Source organism: Syngnathus floridae, chromosome 18 (genome assembly GCF_059516105.1).
Source record: "Syngnathus floridae isolate MCC-2025c chromosome 18, RoL_Sflo_1.0, whole genome shotgun sequence".
In the NCBI taxonomy this organism is placed as follows: Eukaryota; Metazoa; Chordata; class Actinopteri; order Syngnathiformes; family Syngnathidae; genus Syngnathus; species Syngnathus floridae.
In genome coordinates this window covers 2,350,171-2,362,766 of record NC_142430.1, presented here as the reverse complement: position 1 = coordinate 2,362,766, position 12,596 = coordinate 2,350,171, and the positions used below count along the sequence as shown (strand labels likewise).

At 43.2% G+C, this 12,596-nt stretch overlaps 4 non-coding genes across 4 annotated transcripts; all 4 read right to left on the bottom strand.

Moving 5' to 3' along the window:
* Positions 1-1,126: 1,126 nt before the first annotated feature.
* Positions 1,127-1,198, bottom strand: trnah-gug (transfer RNA histidin (anticodon GUG)). Its single transcript has one exon. It is a non-coding gene; the product is annotated as a tRNA-His (tRNA).
* A 2,681-nt stretch (positions 1,199-3,879) lies between these two features.
* trnas-gcu (transfer RNA serine (anticodon GCU)) lies at positions 3,880-3,961 on the bottom strand. Its single transcript has one exon. It is a non-coding gene; the product is annotated as a tRNA-Ser (tRNA).
* A 5,637-nt stretch (positions 3,962-9,598) lies between these two features.
* trnah-gug (transfer RNA histidin (anticodon GUG)) lies at positions 9,599-9,670 on the bottom strand. Its single transcript has one exon. It is a non-coding gene; the product is annotated as a tRNA-His (tRNA).
* Positions 9,671-12,351: 2,681 nt separating this feature from the next.
* trnas-gcu (transfer RNA serine (anticodon GCU)) lies at positions 12,352-12,433 on the bottom strand. Its single transcript has one exon. It is a non-coding gene; the product is annotated as a tRNA-Ser (tRNA).
* Between the last annotated feature and the right edge of the window lie 163 nt (positions 12,434-12,596).

Sequence of the window (12,596 nt, the reverse complement as noted above, 5' to 3'; positions counted from 1 at the left end):
GCATGATTGAGATTCCATATCTATTTAATTCATTTAGTTCGTATGACTGATTATACAATGTGGTTTGTATTCTCCCAGTTTCAGCCTTTCCCTTGTTATTAAACCTGGAGTCAACCTTCAAACTGGCCTTCAGAGTCTTGATTAGTGAAAGTGGTTGAGCTTACTGTCTTCGGATATTCAACATATTTGGAGGGCAGGATAGTGAAACAACGCCTTCATCACACAAGGTAACAACGTTAAAAGCCAAACTCAGACTATGGATGGACAAAAGAAACAGTCACTGAAGTCTAAATCTTACAAATCATGTTCTACAAAAACGTCCTCTGGCAATGCTGCTGCCATTTCCCGCGCCGAAGCCGAGGCAGCGAAAGTACTCCTTTCCTTCACAGATAAAGAAATGATTCTGAAAATGGATAAGGCACAATTAGAGCAGAGATGGGACCAAGTCACACATGTGCAAGTCTCAAGTAAATCTCAAGTCTTAACCTTCAAGTCTCAAGTAAGTCCTAAGTCTTTTTTTTTTCCTTAGGCAAGTCAAGTCAAGTCAAGTCAAGTCAAGTCAAGTCCTTAAATAGGTCAAGTAAAGTCCAAGTCAAGTCCTTAAATAGGTCAAGTCCAAGTGAAGTTAACTGTAGTTTTTATTTATTAACTTGCTCTATATTAAGTCATATTTACTTAATTCAGTTTCATCATCATATTCATTGCATTAAAGCTACATATACACACACACCTATTTAGATACATGAAAAGCACTTACTTGGCAGAATGGCTCTTCAGATGACAGACAAAGTTTGAAGTTGTCGTCTGGCTGTCCAAAATGTTTTTGTTGCATATCTCGCACTAACCAGCTATACACAGAGCCTCCAGCGCCGCCACATGTACTCTCCTAGGATTAGCCTGTTCAGCTACGTATAACACGTGTGGCTTATAAACTTGTGTGTAACACTTTTGCAAAAATAAAAAAATGGGTGACATTATTTGACTATGCCATGATGTTTTATCTATTGCGCCACTCGCCCTACAAGTTAAGGCTATCGACCGCAAACGTGTGGAAAATCGTCATTGTCCAAAAGATGGCTGTTCAGCAATAGGGAGCAGGGACAAATTCCACCCAGTAATTTGAGTATGCCATGACCCGGATTCGAACCGGGGTTGCTGCGGCCACAACGCAGAGTACTAACCACTATACGATCATGGCCAATATGGGCACCTTATTTAACGCTCCTGCATACAGGCCATGATCGTGTAGTGGTTAATGGTTGTAATCGATTCGAATCCGGGTCATGGAATAATCAAATTACCTTGATGAATTTGTCTGCTGGTCACTGTTGCTAAACAGCCTTCCTTTGGACAATGACAGTTTTCCACACAAGTTTACAGTCGATACAGTCTTGTAGGGTGAATGGCGGAATGGATGAAACATGACGGCAAGTGATGAGAATAAAAAAAACATATTTAAGAGACCCAAGGTAAATTCACTCAACCTTCATTTCAATTGACAGCCCATGTGACACTCAACTCAGATGAAATGGGGCTAGTTGATCAACAGCAATATTTTAACGAAGGGTTCATCTGGGAGTTGAACCCCGGACCTCTCACACCCAAAGCAAGATTCATACCCCTGGAGACACGAGGTATGAATCTTGTCTAGGGCCTAGACAAACAAGCCTCAAAGAAAGCTTGCAGACCATGTTACGTTCTGTGTAACATTGGCCTGTCAACCACTCTACACAACGATAGACAACAGTGTTTCAAAGAAGAGATCGTCCGGGAGTTTAACCCGGGTAATCAATGAACCCGAGGCGAGAATCATTCCCCTGCACCAATGAGCCCCATAGTAGACCAGCTGACCCCGTTATATTCCGATTGGTAGCCCATGTGACATGGACCTGAAGACTGAATGTCAGTGATTTATGGAATAAATGGAATCTGGTTGGCCTAAGGCTCACAATTACCCAACTTCAAGCCCTAACGCTAAGGCTAAAACCTTAACAAATACCAAACCCTAATAATTTAACCTTAACCTGCTAACCCGCCTACCGTAACCCCCTCACCTTTAATCTCTAATGCTCCCCCTAAAGGTAGTGCTTTCTAAACTTGAACGCAGGCATATGTGAACTGGAACAGCAGTTTGCCCCATTTCAGAACTGTTTTAGAAAACCTTTACAGACGGTTAAAATCCACATAATAGTTACCCGCGCATGTGTTCCGTGAGCGTTCTAGCACATACCACCCCGCCCCCCACCCCACCTTTCCTTTCTGCCGCCAAGTAGCAAGTTGCCCCTCTACACAGCACAGTCCTCGTTAGTACAGTGGACAGTATCTCCGCCTGTCGTGTGGAAGACCGGGGTTCGGTTCCCTGACAGGGTGTTTATTTCTTTGTGCGAAATAGAATTTAAGCAGGTTTTCGACCCATGTGCGTTAACCTGTGTTTGCAGCAGAGCTATATATAGCTGCATTGGTTGATATCATTACATCATAAGATGGCACCGCGGATGGCAACCTCGGTGATTCGCTCTCTCCTACTTTGTGTTATTTTCTATCTTTTTAACCTCACTTTGAATCATACTTCCGGTTTGCCACGTAGAGCGCCGCAGCGTCACGAGAGAGACGATCTACAGTCCAACATTTCTATATGCTTTTCTAGTTCTTCAACGCTTTTTACGTTTTTTATTCCACTTTTGGGAGTTTACTATTGTTGAACGTCGCGGACCTTCAATCCCTGCCATTTCAACCACGTCACTGTTTGGCTCTTAGCGGAGGCTTCGTGGCTGTTTGTCTACCGTTGATCATCGGACACGCAAGTATGGCTGCGGATCAAGAGGTTTGTACGGCTTTGTGCACCAATTGCACCCTTTTCTTAGAGAGGTTGTCCCTGCTATAGGGACGTGTCCGTCAGCTGGAGCAGAATAGTGCGATAACACTAGATGTGGCGGACACAGTCGCACCTGGACTACTGTAACGCATTATCAAAGTCAAAGTCAGTTTTATTGTCAATTTCTTCTCATGTCAAGTCATACAAAGAGATCGAAATTGCGTTTCCTACTATCCCACTGTGGAGACAAGACAGAATACACCCAATTGGCCCACAGACAAACAAAACATTCAAGTAAACGATACACAAAGTAAAAATAAGAAGGCACATACCCTATTTTTCGGACTAAAAGTTGCTCCGGAATATACGTTGCATCATACATAAAATGCACAATAAAATGAAAAAAAAAAACATATATAAGTCGCTCCGGAGTATTCGTCGTATTTTGGGGGAAATTTATTCGACAAAACCCAACACCAAGAACAGACATGAACGAGCAACAACGGGTTTAACGATACGGTATGCTAACGTGACATAAACACAAACGAGAAGCTGAGAACGGGCCTGATGTAACAATAACAGTTATTCAAATAACTATAACATAAATAACACCTTTATCAAACCATCTGTGTCACTCCAAATCATTAAAGCCATCGATCGAGTTGGTCCTCCTTTATGTATAGAAGTCCGACGTCAGTGGCGCGTTACAGTTAATTTTTTTCTACAGGACCATATAACAATATATAAACTATGAATGAAATGACAATAATATAAACAACAATTTTATCGAACCATCCATGTCACTACAAATCAATGAATCTACCAGAATCTTCGTCTTCCGTGTCACTTGAGAAAAAAAAAAAGAAAGAAAAAATTGACGCCGAAAAGAATACGTGTGCCACGGACGTCAGACTAGATATATCAAATAAATGTAATATAAACATCAATTTTAACAAACCATCCGTGTCACTCAAAATCATTAACGCGTTCAAATAACGATTTGTTCGAGAACCGGGATGTTGGAAAACAGATGTACCACTCCACAACAATTTAAAGCAAACCTTCGATGAGAATGGGATTTGAACCCATGCGTGCAGAGCACAATGGATTAGCAATCCATCGCCTTAACCTCTCGGCCACCTCATCTTGTGTTGCCAAGAAATGTTACGTACGTTGTGCCAAGATACTTTGGATGTGAAGCTTGTGAAAATCCGACGAGGATGTGATATGAAATGATGAGTGGAGAGCACAATGGAGTAGCAACCCATCGCCTAAATATCTCAGCCATCGCATCTCATGCATGAGTTGAATAGGCGACATGATATGGTATGTACGGTGTAGTATAAGCCGCAAGGTAAAATGATACGATACTTTAGATGTGTAATGAAGAAAGGGTAAGCCACAAAATAACTGACACTCTAAACAAAGAAAAACGTTTTTTCAATGTTGTCTCACCCCAAATCTTCGGATCTGCACAGTTGGATAGTTCCACCAACATTTTAACATCAACATTCTTTCATGGTCTGCCTGGGTGTCTTGGCTGAAGATCCTAAAGAAAAGACCTTAAACTTATTGTATGCGATTGCATATTGGTCATGATCGTATAGCGTTGTGGCCGTAGCATCACCGGAACGAATCTGGGTCATGGCGTAAGTAAATTACCTTGCTGAATTTTTCCGTTGTTCACTGTTGCCTTCTGTTGAACACAGGCCTCCAGACACGTCCACCCATGTTTTAACATCAACTGTATTTCATAAAGTTCTTCCAAATTCATCTTGGTGAAACTCCCTCAAGTGTTCCCATCTTTTTTTAGGCCTGTCTTCCACGAGGCAGCGGTAGACACAAAATTATGACCCTGAAAGGACACGCCCAAACCGGCTATGATATCAATCTGAATTCATTAATCACTAAAATGCAGTCCTCAGGTCCATGTCATATTCACTACCAATCGGAATGTAACGGAGGCAGCTAATTTACTACGTGGCTCGTTGGCCTAGCGCAGGGGTCACCAACCTTTCTTAAACCGAGAGCTACTTCCTGGGTACTGATTATGGCAAAGGGCTACCAGTTTGAAGCACATTTCTGAAATAGCCAATTTGTTCAATTTGGCTTTCACTATGTGTTATTATTGTCATTTCCAGTTAACATGTAAGTGTGATTTTAACAAGAATACACAACAGGACCTCCTGCAGCACAATCAACATACTCACCTCCCCCCACAACCGCTCTGTCCACACCTCCATCACCGTTGTCACCTACTCTCTTGCAGAGGCCGCGCCCGCACTCCAGATCCGCGAGAAAGAAGTGTGCCAGATGTTCCGGAGACAAAAGATCAGGAAGGCACCGGGCCCAGACGGCGTGTCACATTCCTGCTTGAAAGTCTGTGCTGAACAGCTAGCACCCACCTTTGCACGGATCTTCAACCGTTCCCTGGAGCTGTGTGAGGTGTCCTCGTGCTTCAAGAGCTCCACCATCCTTCCGGTGGCCAAGAAGCCCGCCATCACAGGTTTGAATGACTACAGACCTGTCGCTCTGACATCTGTGGTCATGAAATCTTTGGAAAGGTTAGTGTTGAACCACCTGAAGGATGTCACGGGCCCCCTGCTTGACCCCCTCCAGTTTGCCTACCGGGCAAACAGGTCGGTGGATGATGCGGTCAACATGAGACTGCACGACATCCTGCACCACCTGGACACCCCAGGAACGTACGCCAGCATCCTGTTTGTGGACTTCAGCTCGGCGTTCAACACCATCGCTCCTGACATCCTCCAACAGAAGCTCATCCAGCTTGCGGTGCCTGCCTCCACCTGTCAGTGGATCACCAGCTTCCTGACCAACAGTCGGTGGCAGGCCAAAGCTCGCTTGAGGCTTTCGTTAGTGAAATGATTGATCTGGTTGTAGGGAGGATGTGATATTTTAATATGACCTAATTTTTGATTGTTGGGAGCTGTTTTTTGGTCATCGTTTTATGAAAATCAACGTTTGATTGCGAAACGCAACAGGCACTGCTGCAAAGGGGTCTTTGCTGCAGAACCAATCAAAACTCGTAACAACGTCACGTGACTTGATGTCTCCCAATGGCATTCCTCCAACTCAGGAACTAGGAAGTAAATATTGCCTCGGATCTATTGACAACAATGGACTGCTCGTCGTGTCCTACCTGTTGTGATCACCTCCACGGTTGTGCCTTTGGCTCCTCGATACCCTCTTGCTCATCGACGCCACGTTCTCCTGATCCTCAGGTCTGCAGTAAGATCTCCGCCATAGCCACGTCGTATCCTCTGACCAAGCCTTGTGTATTTTGTTCGCAGATTCCCTCCACGGCTCACCGCCAAGATCCACCCCGTCTGGCTGAACTCCACACGCTCCGCCGTTGCTGCTCCTTGCTCCGAGCGCAGATCCTCCCGCTCTGCCTCCACCGCATCTCCTCCAATAAACACTCATCACTCATTCTGAACTTCTGAGTTGGTTTCCTGCATGTGGGTCAAATCATTCGCCAAAACGATGACAACCGCAACTATTGCACTCTCTGGGACATCTAAATTAGCCCACTGCAATGTACAATTGATAAATTTAACCCAACTTGTCTCTGAAAATGGAATTATGTATTTTAGTGGGCTCTTTACATGAATGGCACACATGCATGCAGCACCCCATCTCAAATCTTTCCCACTGTAAATAAATAAATAAATAAATAAATAAATACATACGCCACCTAGTAACATTCAAGCACTAACGTTAATATAACGTTAACGTTAGCCATCTAGGTTAATTGCAAGCAAGCTAGGTAACGTCAGTATGGCTGAATACAGTTTACGAAATACAAGAGAAAATATGCCAGGGTTCAACTATCAAAGTCAAAGTCAGCTTTATTGTCAATTTCTCCACATGCCAAAGACACACAAAGAAACCGAAATTTCGTTCCCCCCTATCCCACGGTGACAAGACATGGCTCACAACAGACAAACAAGTAAACAAGTACAACAAAAGCGTGCTGAATAAATAATGAATAAATAACACAACAATAAATAAGAGGAGCAGAAAAAAAAGAAGCAAGTGCGCGTACAGCAGACATTCCCGAAAATAGCGCAACAGTGCCGCACGCTACGCAGAAGGGGGTAGCGAGTTCAGGGCCCTAACAGCCTGGAGAAAGAAGCTGTTGGCGAGTCTGGTGGTGCGGGAGCGCAGGCTCCTGTACCTCTTCCCAGAGGGCAGAAGGTCAAACAAAGAGTGAGCCGGGTGACTCACATCTCTGGCAATCGAGGTTGCCTTGCGGGCGAGATGGGAGGTGTAAACGTCCTTCAGGGAGGGGAGCGAAGCACCAATAATCTTACTAGCCGTATTCACTATGCGCTGCAGGGCCTTCAACTTCTGTTCAGTGCAGTTACCACAATGGTGCCACGGTAGAATGTAGACAGGACTGCCTGAGGAGCACATGCACGCCTGAATTTCCGCAGGAAGTACAGGCGGCGCTGAGCTTTCTTTGCCAGTGACGAGGTGTTTGCGGACCAGGAGAGGTCCTCACTGATGTGCACCCCCAGGAACTTGGTGCAGTATCTCAGTAAAAGTTAATAAAAACACTCAACAAGTTGGATCATAGTCTTGAAAGTTTTATTAGAATTGTATTTACTGTCTTCCGATGCAATGCAGATAGCATGCAGTTCCATCTTGTTTACATTTGGGGAGGGGGGGTCCTTAATCCCCGTATGCGAATTGTCATTGGTTCATCAGCTAGAGGTGTCCAACGATATGCATGAGAAAAATTTCATTCAAATGTAAGATTGTGAAAAAGGATGACCAAAAATTAGCTCCCAAGAAATTGTTTTTGACTTAATATGATAACTAGATATCACACACAAAGACTCGTGTACTCCCTCGATGCAGATCAATCAAGTTCACTTTAATCGCCTTCGGATTCGGATTAAGGATAACTGATTATTTCGCCTTGTCGTGTCTTTCATGTTGTTAGGGTTGATAGATTAGTTTGATCCTATGCTTATGTTGGAATGTAACCTGTAATAATTAACCTAGCTTGTCCTGTCTTAACAAAAGTAGTAGAACAAAGTGCTAAGATCTTTTGAAGTGATTGATCAGCTGCAGAGGAAGCAATCAAAGTTGTTTTGTTTACACAACATCGTAAAAGAACCCCTGCTATGCTTTCACCAGCAGGCCAGGGGCTTCAACCCATCCTGTCCACTCTCACCCCCACACTTACCCCCACCCTGTTTCTCTCAATAAAAAATGCTCTTGCAAGAGGCCTGAGTCAGACCTCATTCGATCATCGCTGTACGCGCAGCGACGAATGACTCTCCATTTGCAAATGCTTAATAAGGGCATACTGTCTGCCGTGTGGTTCTTGCAAAAATAAGTTAGAGTGAGCACCACGCTAACACATGTCTTTGTAGTCTGTGATCAGTGTTAAGATAGAGTAGGTCACGTGACTAGAATCAGGAAGTAAGGGCATGTTTCAGCACAGTGTTGAAAGAGAACGCTGCTTAGTCTATTCTCTCCTGCAGTTCGGCAAAACAACTACCTACATTTTGTGTTGTACAAGGCATTGTTGGTATGTATCTTTAAGTTATTATGGATCAAAATAGATCTTTTAAGTTCTGAAATAATAGTTTTCTGTGATGTTAGACGTTAGGAGAGAAGCATGATTGAGATTCCATATCTATTTAATTCATTTAGTTCGTATGACTGATTATACAATGTGGTTTGTATTCTCCCAGTTTCAGCCTTTCCCTTGTTATTAAACCTGGAGTCAACCTTCAAACTGGCCTTCAGAGTCTTGATTAGTGAAAGTGGTTGAGCTTACTGTCTTCGGATATTCAACATATTTGGAGGGCAGGATAGTGAAACAACGCCTTCATCACACAAGGTAACAAAGTTAAACGCCAAACTCAGACTATGGATGGACAAAAGAAACAGTCACTGAAGTCTAAATCTTACAAATCATGTTCTACAAAAACGTCCTCTGGCAATGCTGCTGCCATTTCCCGCGCCGAAGCCGAGGCAGCGAAAGTACTCCTTTCCTTCACAGATAAAGAAATGATTCTGAAAATGGATAAGGCACAATTAGAGCAGAGATGGGACCAAGTCACACATGTGCAAGTCTCAAGTCTCAAGTCTTAACCTTCAAGTCTCAAGTAAGTCCTAAGTCTTTTTTTTTTCCTTAGGCAAGTCAAGTCAAGTCAAGTCAAGTCAAGTCAAGTCAAGTCAAGTCCTTAAATAGGTCAAGTAAAGTCCAAGTCAAGTCCTTAAATAGGTCAAGTCCAAGTGAAGTTAACTGTAGTTTTTATTTATTAACTTGCTCTATATTAAGTCATATTTACTTAATTCAGTTTCATCATCATATTCATTGCATTAAAGCTACATATACACACACACCTATTTAGATACATGAAAAGCACTTACTTGGCAGAATGGCTCTTCAGATGACAGACAAAGTTTGAAGTTGTCGTCTGGCTGTCCAAAATGTTTTTGTTGATTATCTCGCACTAACCAGCTATACACAGAGCCTCCAGCGCCGCCACATGTACTCTCCTAGGATTAGCCTGTTCAGCTACGTATAACACGTGTGGCTTATAAACTTGTGTGTAACACTTTTGCAAAAATAAAAAAATGGGTGACATTATTTGACTATGCCATGATGTTTTATCTATTGCGCCACTCGCCCTACAAGTTAAGGCTATCGACCGCAAACGTGTGGAAAATCGTCATTGTCCAAAAGATGGCTGTTCAGCAATAGGGAGCAGGGACAAATTCCACCCAGTAATTTGAGTATGCCATGACCCGGATTCGAACCGGGGTTGCTGCGGCCACAACGCAGAGTACTAACCACTATACGATCATGGCCAATATGGGCACCTTATTTAACGCTCCTGCATACAGGCCATGATCGTGTAGTGGTTAATGGTTGTAATCGATTCGAATCCGGGTCATGGAATAATCAAATTACCTTGATGAATTTGTCTGCTGGTCACTGTTGCTAAACAGCCTTCCTTTGGACAATGACAGTTTTCCACACAAGTTTACAGTCGATACAGTCTTGTAGGGTGAATGGCGGAATGGATGAAACATGACGGCAAGTGATGAGAATAAAACAAACATATTTAAGAGACCCAAGGTAAATTCACTCAACCTTCATTTCAATTGACAGCCCATGTGACACTCAACTCAGATGAAATGGGGCTAGTTGATCAACAGCAATATTTTAACGAAGGGTTCATCTGGGAGTTGAACCCCGGACCTCTCACACCCAAAGCAAGATTCATACCCCTGGAGACACGAGGTATGAATCTTGTCTAGGGCCTAGACAAACAAGCCTCAAAGAAAGCTTGCAGACCATGTTACGTTCTGTGTAACATTGGCCTGTCAACCACTCTACACAACGATAGACAACAGTGTTTCAAAGAAGAGATCGTCCGGGAGTTTAACCCGGGTAATCAATGAACCCGAGGCGAGAATCATTCCCCTGCACCAATGAGCCCCATAGTAGACCAGCTGACCCCGTTATATTCCGATTGGTAGCCCATGTGACATGGACCTGAAGACTGAATGTCAGTGATTTATGGAATAAATGGAATCTGGTTGGCCTAAGGCTCACAATTACCCAACTTCAAGCCCTAACGCTAAGGCTAAAACCTTAACAAATACCAAACCCTAATAATTTAACCTTAACCTGCTAACCCGCCTACCGTAACCCCCTCACCTTTAATCTCTAATGCTCCCCCTAAAGGTAGTGCTTTCTAAACTTGAACGCAGGCATATGTGAACTGGAACAGCAGTTTGCCCCATTTCAGAACTGTTTTAGAAAACCTTTACAGACGGTTAAAATCCACATAATAGTTACGCGCGCATGTGTTCCGTGAGCGTTCTAGCACATACCACCCCGCCCCCCACCCCACCTTTCCTTTCTGCCGCCAAGTAGCAAGTTGCCCCTCTACACAGCACAGTCCTCGTTAGTATAGTGGACAGTATCTCCGCCTGTCGTGTGGAAGACCGGGGTTCGGTTCCCTGACAGGGTGTTTATTTCTTTGTGCGAAATAGAATTTAAGCAGGTTTTCGACCCATGTGCGTTAACCTGTGTTTGCAGCAGAGCTATATATAGCTGCATTGGTTGATATCATTACATCATAAGATGGCACCGCGGATGGCAACCTCGGTGATTCGCTCTCTCCTACTTTGTGTTATTTTCTATCTTTTTAACCTCACTTTGAATCATACTTCCGGTTTGCCACGTAGAGCGCCGCAGCGTCACGAGAGAGACGATCTACAGTCCAACATTTCTATATGCTTTTCTAGTTCTTCAACGCTTTTTACGTTTTTTATTCCACTTTTGGGAGTTTACTATTGTTGAACGTCGCGGACCTTCAATCCCTGCCATTTCAACCACGTCACTGTTTGGCTCTTAGCGGAGGCTTCGTGGCTGTTTGTCTACCGTTGATCATCGGACACGCAAGTATGGCTGCGGATCAAGAGGTTTGTACGGCTTTGTGCACCAATTGCACCCTTTTCTTAGAGAGGTTGTCCCTGCTATAGGGACGTGTCCGTCAGCTGGAGCAGAATAGTGCGATAACACTAGATGTGGCGGACACAGTCGCACCTGGACTACTGTAACGCATTATCAAAGTCAAAGTCAGTTTTATTGTCAATTTCTTCTCATGTCAAGTCATACAAAGAGATCGAAATTGCGTTTCCTACTATCCCACTGTGGAGACAAGACAGAATACACCCAATTGGCCCACAGACAAACAAAACATTCAAGTAAACGATACACAAAGTAAAAATAAGAAGGCACATACCCTATTTTTCGGACTAAAAGTTGCTCCGGAATATACGTTGCATCATACATAAAATGCACAATAAAATGAAAAAAAAAAACATATATAAGTCGCTCCGGAGTATTCGTCGTATTTTGGGGGAAATTTATTCGACAAAACCCAACACCAAGAACAGACATGAACGAGCAACAACGGGTTTAACGATACGGTATGCTAACGTGACATAAACACAAACGAGAAGCTGAGAACGGGCCTGATGTAACAATAACAGTTATTCAAATAACTATAACATAAATAACACCTTTATCAAACCATCTGTGTCACTCCAAATCATTAAAGCCATCGATCGAGTTGGTCCTCCTTTATGTATAGAAGTCCGACGTCAGTGGCGCGTTACAGTTAATTTTTTTCTACAGGACCATATAACAATATATAAACTATGAATGAAATGACAATAATATAAACAACAATTTTATCGAACCATCCATGTCACTCCAAATCAATGAATCTACCAGAATCTTCGTCTTCCGTGTCACTTGAGAAAAAAAAAAAGAAAGAAAAAATTGACGCCGAAAAGAATACGTGTGCCACGGACGTCAGACTAGATATATCAAATAAATGTAATATAAACATCAATTTTAACAAACCATCCGTGTCACTCAAAATCATTAACGCGTTCAAATAACGATTTGTTCGAGAACCGGGATGTTGGAAAACAGATGTACCACTCCACAACAATTTAAAGCAAACCTTCGATGAGAATGGGATTTGAACCCATGCGTGCAGAGCACAATGGATTAGCAATCCATCGCCTTAACCTCTCGGCCACCTCATCTTGTGTTGCCAAGAAATGTTACGTACGTTGTGCCAAGATACTTTGGATGTGAAGCTTGTGAAAATCCGACGAGGATGTGATATGAAATGATGAGTGGAGAGCACAATGGAGTAGCAACCCATCGCCTAAATATCTCAGCCATCGCATCTCATGCATGAGTTGA